The sequence below is a fragment of the Etheostoma spectabile genome, chromosome 2 (genome assembly GCF_008692095.1).
Source record: "Etheostoma spectabile isolate EspeVRDwgs_2016 chromosome 2, UIUC_Espe_1.0, whole genome shotgun sequence".
In the NCBI taxonomy this organism is placed as follows: Eukaryota; Metazoa; Chordata; class Actinopteri; order Perciformes; family Percidae; genus Etheostoma; species Etheostoma spectabile.
In genome coordinates, this window is record NC_045734.1 from 26,696,948 (window position 1) to 26,708,328 (window position 11,381).

The window sequence follows — 11,381 nt, forward strand, 5'->3', positions numbered from 1 at the left end:
TCAAGGGGATTGGGAGCAGGTGCCAGGGCCTGACATCCCTCCCTTTGGCTGGCTGCTCAGTCACTTTGATTTGTAAACAAAACTGGAACGGAAGGCGTTTATCCTTGGAAATTGAATTGGATTTTGCTGAATGATAGACAAGCAAGCTCTTCATCCATCCATCCATCCATCCATCCATTCATGTATATATGTATCTATGTATGTATGTTTGTATGTATGTATGTATGTATGTATGTGACTGTGACTCTGGAAAAGAACCCTTATCCGTGTGGGTGTTTCAATATTTGAAACTTCACATTTTCAGTGTAATTGGTATTTCATTAGGCTGTAAACTATATTGACAGTTCTGCTCAGTGAGGCACAACAACAGTACTCAAATGGGTCTCTGGAGTCCACAGAAACCCATCATCACGGCAGTTGCATGTAAAGTAATGTTTAATGCTTATAAAAGACATTCACCATATTCTGTGGAGCATATTTAAAGGATTAATTTTAACATTTCCTGTACGTTTTAGGATTGATTTTAAGATTTTATTGTTTGTTTTTAAAGCTGTGAATGGACTGGCCCCAACATATATCTCAGACCTCATCCAGATTTATAGGCCGGCGCGATCACTGAGGTCAGAGAGCCAGCTCCAGCTTGTGGTCCCAAAGACGAGACTTAAAACTCGGGGGGACAGGGCCTTTTCTGTGGCTGGACCTAGACTCTGGAACGCTCTGCCCCTCCATGTCCGAACAGCCCCAACAGTTGAGTGTTTTAAGTCTCGTCTTAAGACACATTTTTATTCTTTGGCTTTTAACTCCATGTGAGTTGTGTGGTCCTCTGATGGCTCTTACTGTTTTATTGTATTTTAGTATTTAGTATTTTTATCTATTTTTTTAACTTTTTAAACCAGATGCTCTTATTTAGTTTTTACCATATTTTACATTAATTGTTTTGTATGTTTGAGTTTTCTGTGCAGCACTTTGGTAACTTTGTGTTTGTAAAATGTGCTATACAAATAAAGTGGATTGGATTGGATTGGATTTGGCATACAGCAAATGTTCCTTAACAATTAAATTGATTTGTTCAATGTTGTTTGTCCAGTGTTATTTAGAAACGTAACACTCTGTAACATTGTAACCTTGGTTCTCTGAGTGAAGAGACTGTCTCTCCAGCTGTGGGTCACATGGAGACAGATCTGATCAAACTATCAGTGATTCCACGCCAGCACAGATGCTTCATAGGGCGTGTCTTACTATCCATGTACCTGACCTCAGGGGGATCATCCCCATATATATGGAATATGGAACAGTGGAGACATTGTCTGGATACAATATCACAGAATTTCTGGGTCTTGAAGTGTAATTAGTTGTCAAGCTCCTCCCTTTGGCTGCCTTTAGGGGGCACCAGTGAACAAAAATAACAATTCTGAATGCATGACTAATAAAGTGATTTATCTTCCAATGCATTTCCATTACCTGCCTCTTGCAATAAGTGTGCCTCATATAATACTATGTTACAGTCCTGACCCAGGTGGGACTTGAACCCACAATCTCCAGCTTCGGAGGCTGACGCCTTGTCCATTAGGCCACTGGGCCAACAATAAAGCATTCCCTAAAATAAAAAAAATAGACGAGAAATTCAAAAAAACATACGACTGTCATACGACTGTTGATGGTGCTTTATTTCAGAGTCTTGGCCACTGAGATAAAGTTGAAGCATGGAGACTTTCTCAGCCTCCTAGACATTGTCCCACATATATCCCCAGAGGTCTTAAAATCAAGGTTCTGTGTCTGTTTACCCGCAAAAAAAAGTGATGCTTTTCTTAAAGTGTCACTATCAGCTATGCAATGTCATAAACATTATTTCAGTGGGAGGTCGAAAGATAATGGTGCAGTATTTCAGCTTGTTTTCCTGCCTAACGAGCTGTTTGCCTCTCTAAGTGCAGAGGGGAGTGCCAGACAGAAGATGCATGTATGGTTAAGTAACTGTAAGAAGGAGGCCTGCAGCTCCCTTAACCGCTTACTCTTTAGTCAGGTAATCAATCATGTGGGCAAACAATTCAGCAGTCCATCCATATGCACCATGGGTCAACCAAACAAATGATTAGTAAATTTATCAAGGAAGACTCCTATAAATGAATGCAGTCCAAATTAAAGGAGTGGTCACCAACATTTTGCAGAGGAGAGAGCCAAAAGTGGAAAGGGTCGACAGACTTGGCGTGGGATGTTGTTTAGATCATGGACACTGACCGTCTTGCTGCTCTCATGTTTTTCTTTGCCTATTAGAACAGTTAGGAGGACAAATGGAGCTAATTTGATTCCATGTATGTATGCCTTGTCTTTACTGAAGTGAACAAGGAATTAACGAACCGACAACTTTTTAAACAACATCCACATGAAAACGGGGAAGTGTATTTTATAGAAATCTAAAGCTTTTTCTAGGGACATATTTTCTTAAATCCTGTGTGTTTGCGTGAGTGACACAAATCTTATACAAAGAACAACAAAAATTAAACAATGGTTTTATAGGATTTCATAATATTTCATTGTTTTGTTAGAACAGCTAGATGCTATTACAGGTACAAATCAAGTAACAATAATGCAAATTAAGGAGAAAATCTTAAATAAATGACATCAGTGCTTACTATGGACTGAACCAATCTTCATGCAAAACGTTACATCGGAAGCTTTGAATGGCAGGAATTTAATTCTCTTTCATGTTCAACTGGCAAAACGTTTGACAAAAAAAAATCACATCCGTAGGTAAACAAGGCAGAGCCAAGAAGTGAGAGCCAGACAAAGCTGGAGGTTAGTGGCTGGAAAAAAAAACAAGCTGTGCCTGATATTGTTTGGCCCAGATGACCATCCACAGATGTCTCTCTGTACACTCAGCTGTTTGGGAACTGAATGGACATGAACACAGTCTCCAGTTCAGGAGGCTGCTGCATTATCGATTACACCACTGGGTCACTGACAACATCATGTAGCATAAAGCCACAGGGATTTACAGACAGTTTGTCAAAAGAGCAATTATTAGCTAGCCTAAAGGGGTCAGTATTCTTAATCAACCTGCATACAACGTTGGAGGTTGAGTCCTGTTCATTACTATGAGGTAGCCGCTGATTTATACACATCTCTTTTGCCTTGTAATTCAACTTTTCGGCCATTATATCAAATATCATTATGAAAATAGGGCCTGCTAGGGAGAGAGTATTCCTATGGGCTGTTCTGTGCACATCGCTGTGCGACACAGGATTCTTGAATTCCCTGGTTCCTCCTTTTTCATACCTTCCTTGCATCTTAGTCCATCTCAACAAGGAAGCATGGGACAGACGTGAGGAAATCATGGGAGGAGAGAGGAAACGACGAAATGTGTTTTAGAGGGACTAGACATCCTCAGAAGCACCATGTGAATATGTCAGCTGTACAGGTTCCGGGAAGGATGCTCTTGTGTATCCTCGCTCATAGTTCCTTGGAGATCCGTACTCGATCATCGGTCCTTGGGGCAGGAACAACAATAAGGCTTTGAGACGGCCTTCATGAAAATAACTTCTGGTTCTGCAGAGGAATGAGGAGCTGTCAAATAAGGGAAGTAAGAAGGATCCGAAGAGAGAGTTGCAGTATGAGGTCTTTAAAATCTGGTGGGGTTTTCTACCCACTGCAGCTTTAACCTGAAATGTAATCACATTTGCAAAGCATGTCTTTCTATAGCTGCTATTGTCGTTATCTAGGTTTGAACAGGGGATCTTTCGATCTGTGGTGAGAGGCTCTTCCACTGAGCTACACCCCAACTTCCACATATCCGTGCTTCTTACAACATGTAGCCCATCATTTTAACATTTGGTTAAGTGTGAAACGTGCCATTGATTCTGCGAGTGTTCCAGAAAATGGAACTTCATGTTTCTATCAAAATGCAGGATTTAATTCAATCTCTCCACTCCAAAGCGCTCTAGCATGATTGTGTGAATGTGTCACGTATCACTACAGCATGACTAGATGTTGCCTTCACATTTGCAGTAAGGGCCAGCCTCGTCCAAAGAAGTGATCCCGGGTCAAGATTTAAGTATTTAGGCCAAGTGTGAAAACGCCCTTAGACGGTATTAAAGTATTCAGCAATTCCAAGCAGCCTCTCTGACCTCAAAACATAGACTGAGATGGTGTCATTCAATCAAACACATTTTACATATCACAACTGAACAGCTGTATCTCACCCTAAGCTGGCCAAAGTACACAGAGCCATTGAAGTGCTTCAGGGGGAATTTAAATATGACATTTTAATAATCTGTTTGAATAAATGAACATTCCCACAAATTACTCACCAATGCGCATGGACATTGTGCTGCATGGCCTTGACTGGATCAATGTGTGTGTAGCCTTTTATAACTGGCAACCCTAGATAAGTTCAGAAACAGACTGTTAGAGGTTAACACACATGAGTCTACATAAACGAGGTCAAACCACACAATAGATTCGGATCAGTCTTTCCATTAGTGATAGCAAAGGATTGTGCGTGGGTTTGTCTGTGTGTGTCTGTGTGTGTGTATGTGTGTCTGTGGTATTAGCTGACAGAAACATGAAATCCACTCAGACACTAGTTTACTTGCTGTCTTCAAGGCTGCGGGATTAAAACATCTTCCCTGCACTCACTGAACCATGAACAGTGTCTGTGCAGTAGTGTACCTTAAGCAGAGTCCTCGCAAACATAAGGATTTAGAAAACAATTTTTCACAGTTATGGAATAACTGAGGACATGCCATGGATGCAAGTTAAGAAACATGTCATTTATCACCATAACAAAACAAAACAAAAACCCCAGGAGGGTGACAGGAAGCTTCTGTTTTTCTTGACAAAGACCACAGTAAGGGGCACAAGTTGCATTCACTTCTAAATAAGTTGTGAATCTTTTTATTTTTTAATTTCCATATGAATTTATTTTAAGAACAAAATATAAACATGAGTAGTAACAGTACTGTACTTAATGGCGGCACAGGCGTGTCCATGACATCACACAACCGAAAATTGGAAACAATAGCTGAGGAGAGTTATGATGATTTAATGAAAAAATTCAAAAATGCACAAAAACCAAAAGGAGTCCAGGAAAGAAGCGGGCAAAAACGGTTAATAAAAAAATAAGCAAAAAATAAAATAGAACGCAAAGGAACACTAGCACAAACCGGGAGGACCAACAACCAACAATACTAACTGGAGACAACACACAATGATCTGACAACAGACAAGGTGAACACAGAGACTAAATGCACAGGGTAAATGTGAAAACAAGGAACAGGTGACACTAGGGCTGGGGAACAGGTGCAACACATTAGGAATGGGCAGAGTAATAAAAAAAGGAGGGAAAACACAGGAAGTAAAACTAAACACAAGACAGAAAACCAGACTGTCAAAATAAAAAAGGAAACGAAGCAAAACACAAATACTGGACGTCAGCTGAGACTCTGGACGGCTGGACATCAGCTGAGGTTGTAGACAGCACGGGCTCGGGCAGGGCCAGACTGGGCCAAAAATTTGGCCCTGGCACTGTAGCCACACCAGCCCACATTACCACTCCCATGCAGCCCCAACCACGGACACGTGCATTCACTAATTACATTTGTGTACAGATGATGAAATAATCAGTACCTTATGTAACAGCTTTTTAATCATTTAACGTAAGTAACTGGCAAACAATACTACTTTTTAAAGATCACACGTTTATAACAAATTGACACATACTGCTTGTTTATGCCGTTTGTGTGCTGTTACTGTAATTCTTTCCAATAAGTGGTTCTTTGTTGTCACTGTCAGTCTGTTCAGTTGTCTGTGTTTCTCTCTCTGTAGACACTGTACACGTTGTCTGTCCAGTCATCCATATTTTTTTATCTGCATGTTTTAACTAACTGCAAACTAGATACGTTTTCTGTCTGTCTGTGATTTTACTTCTGGGTTTTTTCTTGGTCAGAATTGGCCTTTGGTGGAACACAAAGCGGGGGGAGGGGGGTTCTGGGAGTCCTACCCCAGAAAATAGTGAGGGTAAAAGACTTAAATTCCTGCATTGTGATACATTTTTAGGCACCAAAGGAAATCACAAAGTTCTGGTGGCAGGTAACAATTCAAAGTACGAAATATAATGAAATATTAATATAGTCAGTAATGGAATAATGATATATCCCCAGTGGCCCATGGCAAGTTGGTCAAGGCCACACCCCCACCCTCCACCTTGCCCTGCCTCTCTCCTCCTGATTAGCATTTAAAGCTACAGAAGCTTTAGATGCTTCAGATACAGTATTAGGGAACCAATAAGGCCTATATAAAAGCATTCCAAAAGCAGCATGTCATAGGACCTTTAATTTATTGGAATAAATGGACAGCTGTGAAAAGATACAGACCAGCATATAGGGAATCCCCAGGACAGCTTTCGATTGGCCTTTTCACTTCAAATTCTGAAATGTAAACGTAAGAGATGTTGAAAAGTACTTTAACAAAAAAAACTAAATACACACACATTACGTGTTCAACCATGTACATTTCCAATCGTTTTAAATCTAAAAGCTACTGGATTTGACATTGCTGTTAAATCACACTCACAACTGTGGTAAATAATGTGCTGCCATAATAAAAAAGGCCTTTAGCTAGATTTTTATTCTCCATCTCTCCATTGGTCCCCTGGGCTCCTCTGCCTTTCATTCCTTGCAATGATGGGTTAAACAGACGAAGGCTCTGTGTGTTTTCATTGTGGTTTAGATTTATCTTGGGAGTAGTGGTTGGACTGCGAGAGAAGGAGTACGTGGGAGGAGGTTGTTGAGATTGTGCAGAGGTCCAACAGGAAAAACAGAAAGAAGGAGAGACAAAAGAAGTCCTAAAGACAGACATATGACTAAAGAACTTTGAAGCACACATTTTTCCACAGACTATGTACAATTTAAAATGCAAATATGCAAACATAGAGCTGACTGCTAGCCCCCTTGTCCTTGCTAGCCTCCAAGTGCTCCAGCTTAAAGCACCCATATTATGCTCATTTTCAGATTTATAATTGTATTTTGAGCTTGTACCAGAATAGGTTTACATGGTTTCATTTTCAAAAAAGACCATATTTTTGTTGTACTGCACATTGCTGCAGATCCTGATTTCACACTGTGTGTTAAGGTCTGTGTTTTAGCTACAGAGTGATAAATCTCAGTTCTGTCTTTGTTGTCACATGTGCAGTAGCTATAGATCACATCAGCTAGATAACTCTTTCTCCAACTTTGTTCAGTACAAGGCAGGATTAGCTGGGAGACTTCTTCTGAACGAGGGGGCACTTGTGACATACCTGCAGAACAGGGACATGTACTTTGCACTTATCATACATAAAAATGTAGCACAAAGGGCATTCACACAATGTTACTTAAAAGTAAAAGGACTTGTAAATATCAGGAAAATGGACTTGTGTAAAAGTACTCAATGTTAAAAAATCCTCACAATTTGGAAACTGGAAATGATCAAAACAGTTCTGTCAATTAGTATTTAATTGGCCAATCATTTCAGCAATATTGTTGGGTAGTTTTATTCATAATAAAAAGATTCATTCTAGTAAATAAAGCTAAGTGAAAAGTACAACATTTCTTTGTGAAATTAAGTGGAGTAGTATTAGGAAGTGGCATTTACAGACTACCTCAAATTTGAACTTAAGTACAGCCCTTGAGTAAGTGTACTTAGTTACATTCCATGATGAGTCATCAAAAAAAAGTATACTAAATACATTTAGGCAAGCATTTTTAGGCAAGCATATATATTTATATATTATTAGGCATTACATTTAGGCAAGCAAGTTTTTCACAGAATGTTAAAAACAAGAGATTTGAATCAAAAAGGAAGCGCGACAGAAAGAGAAAGATAAGTGAGACTTACAAAAACAGACAAAGAAACCTCATTATATTTTCTGACCGTTGACTCTGACCTACATTCACTGCCTCAGAAACTGACATTTAATCAAAACGCTAAAGGGCTGCAGCTTACAGCAGCTGCCTGCAGTTACTGTAAAACAGGAAGTGGAGGAAGAGAAGAAAAAGGGACAAATTGAAGTTCACATTGTTTAACATTTTCCATCCATTGTAGCATTATCGGATTGTTTTTTAAAAGCTTACAGTCCACAACGATGGTTTTGTTTTAAATGTTAACTGGTCAAAGCATCCTGTGCTTGTGTGGGGAACGAGTGTCTTGGTGTCCGTGCGATGCTCAGCCGGAGCGAAGGCGGTTTGATTGAGAGGAAACTACTCTTCAGATGAAGGAGTGGTCCTTAAAAAGGCTGTTGTGTTTCAGACTCTCAGCTGGGATGAGACATACATTCCCCGTGTCCCATCATGTTTGTAAAGGCGGTTTAGGGGGTGGGTTGGACCAGGTAGGTGCCGGCTGCATGGTCTTACAACAACCGCGTGAAGCCTGCAGGACGGCCGCCGTGATGCCGGTGTTGGGGCTGAGGTGCTGCTCTCCAGGAGGTGAGTTTCTGCAACCCCTCCACTTCCTTGGCTGCTTGGTGCATGTAGTTTGTAGCGGTCTGAAGGCACGGCCCACTGGGGGCTATATGACGCCCCGTAGTTTACGGCTGACCTCAGCGGGTAGCTGAGACAAGCAGCCAGATGTTCCGCTGTGCTATGGTCTGCCACGCCATGATCCTGGACATTACAATCGTGAGGGTTGGAACGGCGGTTATGGCTTTGCCCATCTCGGTCTCCAGGTCCAGGGGGGAGTGCCCCAGGCGGCCATGGGGAAGACAACAGATTTTGCGCCGTGATCTCTTGGGCTGCACACTGGTGCGAGTGGTCGGTGACCTGGACACAGACCTGGTCCAGGGGGGCGCCGGTGAAAAAAGTGACCTTTGGGAGCAGGATAGAAACTAGGCTCTGCTCCAGATGGGAAGCCTGTTTCTGTGTTGCAGTGGACACTGGTGGACGTGGGTTAGAGAACGCTTCCTTGATTAAGGGCCAGAGCGCCAAGAAGCGAGGCCACAGAGGAACGCGTCTGGGTGGCGCAATGATGGGACACTGTCTTGTCTCTCTACCTCAAGCTCCAGTCCTCCCAGTGGGTAAGGGAGAAAGTCGGCAAGAGAAGAGTCTTGGGGCGGGGGTCTGAGTCAGAGGACTGAAGCCCACCACAGAGGTCCCCTTCCAGAAGGTCAAGGATGTCGCCTGAGTCCTGACGATCGGTAGGTGCCAGTCCGGCATGGACGGGGCCAAGGCACTCCTCACAGCTCCGGTGGAGATCCGTAGACAGGATGTAGGATTACAGCCAGGTACAAATGCGAACATCACTGGACTTAGAAGTTAAAAAACGGGCAGCGGATCTTGTAGCTGTGATATACAGTAACTGCAGACGTAAGAAAGGAGAAAGAAGAAATCTTCATGACTGCGCATGAACGAGGGATAAACCCAATTTCCCAAAGGGAAGAAATCTGACAGAAAAGGGAAACAGAGGGTGAGCTGGAGGAAAAGAATGACTTTCTTTATACAAAAAAGATGAGAAATTAAGAATGTGGGAGGAGGCTAGGGAATGTGACAGAAAATGACCCCAAAGCCACAGGACCTAAAAGGGCTCCAATCAAATAGACAGCATGACCGTGAGATGAAAAGAAGTAAACGACGCGAGGGAATGGGGGTGAAGAGTAAGTGCAGGAGATGACAGATGGAGGCAAGACGAGAAAATTGAATTGAAAGAGTGAGGAAGATATTAAAATGAAAAAGAGATGAAAGAAGGAAAAAAAAGACAGTGAGACAAAGAGAGAGACTGCAGATCTCAGAATAGTCACATACAAAGAATAAAAGATAAGCCTATTTCTTGTTGCAACCCTAGCCTTGTTATAGTTTTGGCCATCATTCCAGTCAAATATGACACCAACTTGCAGCCGGTCACTCGGTAAGTGATAAAAATGATTTTAACTGGTTATTAAGTCCAAATATAATAAGAGTGTTCAAGATTTTATTGTCTCCTGTAAAATAAATTTGGCTTGGCTTAAAGGAATTACCGCATAAATAAATGAATCTCATGTTATTCACTTTACTGAAGTCTGAAAGGAAGTTTTCCTCACTAACCGAGGTTTCTCCCTAAAAGGGAGTATTTCCATGCCACTAAATGCTTGCTCTTGGGGGAATTACTGGAATCGTTTGGTCTTTGTGAGTTATAGTGTCGTCTAGACTTACTCTATCTGTAAAGTGTCTTGAGATTACTCTTTTTATGATTTGATACCATAAATAAAATTGAATTGAATTAAGTTATCCAAAGGTCTTTTTTATGGAGTGGCTGAGTGCCTGGGCCTTAATACCTCCTTCTAAATGCTGCAGTGTTTGGGTAAGGGCAAGATTTCTTTGTCTTATTGAAGTTGCTGACTGTCACTGCCACTAACTTGTTGTTTATCAGAAGTAAGGCACTAAGGGCCTTATAAGGTAAAATGATGTTCCCTATGGCATGTTGTAAAGCAAGAGGCTAAAAGGCTCTAAATTGCAATGAAATGCAAGGAATGAGTACTTCTGACCGCATCCATAATTGACCTACACTTCATTTTGTATTTCTTTGCAGTTGAATCAAACTCAACATCTCCATCTTTGTGAAACTTATTATGTTTTGTTTTTTGTTGACACTGTCATTGTATCATATATCTTTTTTTAAAGAGATTTTAGGGCTTTTTCCTTAAATAGAACAGCCGAAAAGAGAGGGAATGGGGGAGATGACGCCCCAACACTGTGTCAGTGTTTTGTCCACCTGTGTTCACTGTACATACACAAAGGAAACAGAACTGCCTGTCATTGTTATACAATCCAAAACAAGCACTAAGTCATGCTCTTCACAAAGCCAAGATGTAGCAGGATACCCAGGACTCGGTTTACACCTGCCACCATTTCTAGTCACTGGGGGACCTTAGGCAGGCTGGGGGAACTCATATGAATAGTAGAATATCTCATAAAGTGAAATCTTCATGCCATGGGACCTTTAAAGTAAAAGTGATGTACAGTGTATCCAATTTTCAAGTCCCTGTGCATACAAATTTGGCTATAAATTGTAAATTTTAAGTAACAGATGCATTTCTATTCTCCCAAAAGCTGCTGAGGATAAACAAATTTCATGGATGAAGATGCAAAAAAGATGACAAATATACAAAATAATGACAATTTCCATGAATATTTATTTTAGGTTAGGTTATTTAATTTTTAAATTTTGACTATGCAGAAAACTGCAGGTTTCTTATATTATTAGTCTGTATTCTTGACATTCCACTTCCAGGACTGCTTCGCTGCCGATGGACATTTCCAGATTTAAGTCAATTAAGCCGGATATCCGTTGCCTTGGGCTTCCTTTATGTTGGCATTTTAAACTTTGTATATACTATGGTTAACCTTTTCTCAGATCTCTGCAGGGTAAATCCAGACAGC

The 11,381-nt window shown here is 41.1% G+C and overlaps 1 non-coding gene across 1 annotated transcript; it reads right to left on the reverse strand.

Moving 5' to 3' along the window:
* Positions 1–1,508: 1,508 nt before the first annotated feature.
* trnar-ccg (transfer RNA arginine (anticodon CCG)) lies at positions 1,509–1,581 on the reverse strand. Its single transcript has one exon. It is a non-coding gene; the product is annotated as a tRNA-Arg (tRNA).
* Positions 1,582–11,381: the final 9,800 nt, after the last annotated feature.